The sequence below is a fragment of the Mastomys coucha genome, unplaced genomic scaffold, assembly GCF_008632895.1.
Source record: "Mastomys coucha isolate ucsf_1 unplaced genomic scaffold, UCSF_Mcou_1 pScaffold9, whole genome shotgun sequence".
NCBI classification, from domain to species: domain Eukaryota; kingdom Metazoa; phylum Chordata; class Mammalia; order Rodentia; family Muridae; genus Mastomys; species Mastomys coucha.
Window position 1 is genome coordinate 14,056,927 of NW_022196915.1, and position 5,741 is coordinate 14,062,667.

At 43.9% G+C, this 5,741-nt stretch overlaps 1 pseudogene; it reads right to left on the minus strand.

Annotated features, from left to right (window-relative positions):
* Positions 1-1,300: 1,300 nt before the first annotated feature.
* Positions 1,301-1,592, minus strand: LOC116084879 (annotated as a pseudogene).
* Between the last annotated feature and the right edge of the window lie 4,149 nt (positions 1,593-5,741).

Sequence of the window (5,741 nt, forward strand, 5' to 3'; positions counted from 1 at the left end):
TCTGGGTGCGCTTTCCTGCAGGTTAGGGTATGTCGTAGTTCTTTTCTGCCTTTCTTGATTTATTTATTTTTCCATGTTTAGGTGGTTTTGCCTGCATGTATGCCAGTATACCATGTGTATGCTTGGTGCCCATGGAGGCCAGAAGAGGGCATCAGATAGATCCCCTGGCACTGGAGTTCTAAGTTGTTGTGAGTCATCCTGTGGGTACTGAGATTTAAACCCAGGTCCTCTGGGCAGCAGCACCCTTAATTGCTGCCCTTCCCCATTTCTTCCTGTTTCCTGGTTTCTTTGTCCTCAACTATGTCCTTTTCATTTGGAAGTCTAGCCACTAAGTGAATGAGTCAGACAAATGTGGGCGAGGTGCTGACACTCCTCCACAGGCTCTGTGAGACATGGGCAAACAGTTTAGCGTCTCCAAGGTTTGCCTTCTTAGTACTATGCAGCCAGAGTGAGAGGATGACCTTACATTTTGTATATTCCACATAGCATCTATGAGTATATATTATTTCACAAGTTCGGCATTGTTCTGTATATATTTGTTTTAACTGTCCAAACAGAGCCAAGTTATTAAAAGAGGAGGGTAAAGAGGAGGGTTAAGCCTGGAGACATGGCTCAGTCAATAAAGTCCTTGCCTTGAAAGCTTAAGGACCCGAATTTGATCCCTAGAACACACATTTAAAAAGCGAGTGCAGTTACGTGTGCCTGTGATATCACAACTGGGAGGCAGAAACAAGTGGCTCTCTGAGGCTTGCTGTCCAGCCAGCATAGCCCACTTGGTGATTTAGTAAGAGACACTGCCTCAAAAATAAAAGTGTGGATAGTTCCTGGGAATGACACCTGACGTTGTCCTCTACTCTCTCTATGTATGTGCACATATGTGCACATGCTTTCACACACCCTGATACACACAAAGGGGGATTGCATGTTAAGCTTATCCTTCTTTTTCTTTTTCTTTTTTTCAGTTTGCATCATAAGTTTTATTCCTGATGCGGGACAGATCTTTCCATCCCTCAAATGTATTATGTGTTGCTATGGAAGGGCCTAGGATGCTGCTCCCATCTTCAGGGATATGAGAAAAAGCTACCGACTGGTAGCCAGTCCAGGACTGTTCTGCAGTTCCTGGCTCTCTTATCCTCCCTTCTCAACAGAGGAATTATCTTTCATCCATTTGGTTAAAAAGAAAGAAATCATTAACAAATCAAAACACACTGTAAGTATTGGGCAGGGCTGTCCTTGTCCTCAGTTGGACACCAAGCTATGGGTCATCAATGGGGAAGTGAGGGAGAGGGGAAAGATGCCATCACTGTTTCTGCTGAAGGGCTTCCTTCCTTGCTGCATCCCGTAGCAGCTGTGTGTCCTCCTCATCTGCTGGCAGCTGCACATAGCTAAGCCCCTGCTGAAGCAGTTCTTGACTGATAACATGTGAGGGTATTTTTAGGGTCTGTGACACTGATGTCGGTTAGTTTGATATTGAGGTAATGGTCCACAGAATGGAAGGTTCCACAGACGCTCAGGTCATTCTTGAGTTCCACGACTACATCCTTGCCCACAAGGGACTTGAAAAGGGAGTAGAAGAGCATGGTGCTGGCGCCACGCGGAGCGGTCTGGACTGCGAAGGAAGGCACCGGGCACTAGAGGCAGGGTGGGAACCAGAGCATGAGCCCGCCCATGAGGCAAGACGGGATCATGCAGGTTCAAAGGGAACCGTGAAAACCACGGCTGAATCCGGGCTCCAAAGCTTATCCTCTTGCCAGTGGACACCCACCACAGAGATCCACAACACTACTGATGTTAGGGGAAAAGAAGGGACTGCCAGGTGACCCTGTTGGCTATTGCATTGATATGAAGCTAAAGTTTTGCTGTCTTCTACCTTCCAATCCCCTGAAATGAACCTCAGAAGAAAGACACACATCATATCGATTATTTCAGGATGACGTACAGTATCAGTTGTTTGCTGCTCTGTTGAAACAGCGGAGATGGGGCTGGAGAGATGGCTCAGCGGGTAAGAGCACTGACTGCTCTTCCAGAAGTCCTGAGTTCAAATCTCAGCCACCACATGGTGACTCACAACCATCCCTAATGAGATCTGACACCCTCTTCTGGTGTGTCTGAAGACAGCTACAGTGTACTTACATATAACAATAAATAAATCTTTGGAGCGGGGGGTGCGGGGGAAGGGCTGTTAGGGTGGGAGGGTGCTGAGCGAGCAGGGCCCAGGGTGAGCAGAGGTCCTGAGTTCAATTCTCAGTAACCACAAGATGGCTCACAACCATCTGTATGTACAGCTACAGTGTACTTCTATACGTTAAATAAATAAATAAATAAATAAGTAAGAGTAACAGTTGCCCTAGTAACCAGCAAGGCTGGTTCATCACACAGTGCTTCTAGATATATTAATGGAAGCTGTGACATGGGCTACTCATGACATGGTCTGCTCTGGGGGGAAAGAAGCTGAGAGGAAGAGGCAGATGAGAAACGACTTCTTACACTGCAAAGACGAAGAGAGTTCTGTGGAGTAGTGAGGTGGCCTCATTGGACCTTCTTGGTCCAGGGTGACATGACTTAAAATTGTTTTTGCTGTAGATTTTATTGAAATGACAGAAAAAGTAATTAAGACACCCCTGAGAACTAACACCCTATTAGTTCAGAAAATGTGACTGAGAAGGTAGCTCCCTGGCAGACCTCTTGGCCAGCATGCATAAGATCAATGGTTAGCACCTCAACAATAATAACAAAAAGGTAAACACATACAGTACAATAGTCTGAAGCTGCTGAAAATGCAATTGAAACCTGTAGAATAAGGTCTATGGCATCTTATTATCTGTGTCTTGTTATGTTTAGACTGCTTTTATGAAAATAACATATAGTGAGTAGTATAAACCACAAGTGTTTATGTTCTGTTAACAGAGGCTGAGAATCATGATATCCAGATACTAGAAGATTTGGAGGCCCATGGGTCCCCTTTCCTAACCTATAGTTCCTCTTAATGTGTCTTTGCGTTGAGAAGGGAGCCAGTGAACTATGGGGTTTCTTAACTTAGAGTCCTGTGATGATTATTCCTGGTTGTCAACTTGACTACATCTGGAATGAACTACTACAATCTAGAAATGGAGGGCATACCAGTGGTCCAGATCTTGAGTCTGGAAGATACAAGTTTCTGACCTGGATCTTGACATGGAGATCTTGAAAGGCATAGTGGCCATGAAAAGCTTAGGCCCAGGCAAGGTAGTACACACCTTCAATCCCAGGAGACTGAGGCAAGCAGGTCTCTGAGTTCAAGGTCAGCCCAGGACAGAGAAAGTCCCAGATCCAGGGGTGGTACACACCTTTACTCTGGACCACACCTGCTGGAGGCCTACATAAGGATATTGGAAGAAGGAAGACTCACTCCTCTTCATCTGCTGGCACTTGCCAGCACATCTGTTGGAACCTACTTCTTCAGGATTCCAGCTTATACAGAAGAACAGCTGAAACAACTAGCCTCATGGGACTGAGCAAATACTACAGTCTTGGAGTTCCCATTCACAGCTGCCCATTGTTGGATTAGTTGGACTGCAGAAAAATTCCCTTAATATATAGAGACATACAGAGAAATACATTTAATCATAACTGCAGAATACTATCAGCTAATTATATTAGCCACAGTAGTGATAATAACAGTAATGAATTACTGAGTGATATTTATCATTTCTTTTGAAGCATATACTTTTAAAAACATCTTTTATTCTTTGATAATTTCATATATGTGTACAAAGTTTATATCGTATTCATCCCACTGCCTCTCTGTAAATCCTGAACACCTCCATCCTACTTCCAACTTAATGTCCTTTTTCTCTAAAATAATAATTCTTGAGTACAATCAGTGCTGCCCATATATCCTTGGGTGTGGAACAGAGTGAGCCTACCACAACCCTAAATAAAACTGGTTTCTCTTTTGAGAGGCACATGTTTCTATAATCCATTCTTCAGAGATGAGGCATTCACAAATCACGAGGTTTAGTGATTTTTCTAAGATTATATAATTCAGAACTGGCAGAATCAGGATTCTTGACCAGTACAATATCAGCATATACTATCAGCTACTCATCTATCTTGCCATATGGGAGGATGAGGATAAGCGTGTGCTGCAGTTATGAGAAGTCTTCTAGAAAAAAAAAAAGACTAAAAAAAGTCTAGAATTAACATATATCCTCAGAGGAAAAGATGTTGTTATGCAGGTATACAGGTATGCAGGTATATCTGTGTTGTCAATATTACCACTGAGGAAGGAGTAGTGGGAACTTGGTGTTTACTCCATATATTCTTTTTAAAATTTTATTCTTCTCCCAAACACTACACCATGACTGCAGCCTGCCCTCCCTCCATCCTTCCAGTACCTTCCACCTACCACCCTTCTCCTCCATTTCCTTTTAGAAAAGAAGAGGCTGTCAGGGATCCCAACTGAATGCAGCATAACAAGTTACAGTAAGGCTAGGTACAAAGGCTCATATCATGGCTGGGCAAGGCAAACCAGTAAGAAGAAAAGGGTCCCAAGAGCAGGTGAAAGAGTCAGAGACACCCCCAGTCCCCCAAGAACATCAGGCTATACAACCACACCATGTATGCTGAGGGCCTAGGTCAGAAACATGCAGACTCCATGATTGTGGCTTTGGTCTCTGTGACCCCCATAAGCCTTTCTCAGTTTTTTTCTGTGGGCCATTGTACTGGCTGGTTTTGTGTGTCAATTAGACACAGGCTGGAGTTATCACAGAGAAGTGAGATTCAGTTGGGGAAGTGTCTCTATGAGATCCAGTTGTAAAGCATTTTCTCAATTACTGATTAAGGGAAGAGGACCCCTTGTGGGTGGTGCCATCCCTGGGCTGGTAGTCTTGGGTGCTATAAGAGAGCAGGCGGAGCAAGCCAGGGGAAGCAAGCCAGTAAGGAACATCCCTCCATGGCCTCTGCATCAGCTCCTGCTTCCTGACCTGCTTGAGTTCCAGTCCTGACTTCCTTTGGTGATGAACAGCAATGGGGAAGTGTACGCTGAATAAACCCTTTCTTTCCCAACTTCTTCTTGGTCATAATGTTTGTGTAGGAATAGAAACCCTGGTTCTCATTGCTTCCTCAACCACACTGGTTCCTACAATCCTTCCTCCACCTCTTCTGCCAGGTTTCCTGAGTTTGAATAATGTTTGTCTGTGGGTCTGCATTTGCTCCCATCAGTTGCTGAATGAAGCCTCTCAGATGATGTCTTGCTAGACACCAATCTATGAGTATAGTAGAATATTATTAAGAATAATTTTAGTGACTATTACTTGTGGCCAGTTGTGTTTGGTTCTATCCTAGGTCTCTGGGCTATCCAGCTTCTGGCTCTGGGCCATCTAGGCAGTTTCAAGTATGGGCTCCCTCTTGCATTGAGCCTCAAGTTGGATCAATCATTGGTTGGCGGCTCTTTACAAGTTCTGTGCCATCTTTACTCCAGCACAGGCAGGACAGATTTAGTCGAAGGTTTGTGGCTGGGTTGATATCCCAGTTACAGAAGATGGCCACTTTGGGCTCTGTATTCCCCATTACTAGGAGTATTCGAAAGGGTCACTCATAGATTACAGGGAGTTTCCACAGCACTAAGTTTCAATACCTGTCAGCTGTTAAAAGCTAAGCTCACAACCAAAATTATTCTCTATATTCTTTTTTGGTGATTCTTTTTATTAAATATTTTATTTATTTACATTTTATTCTCTATATTCTTTTTTTTTTTTTTT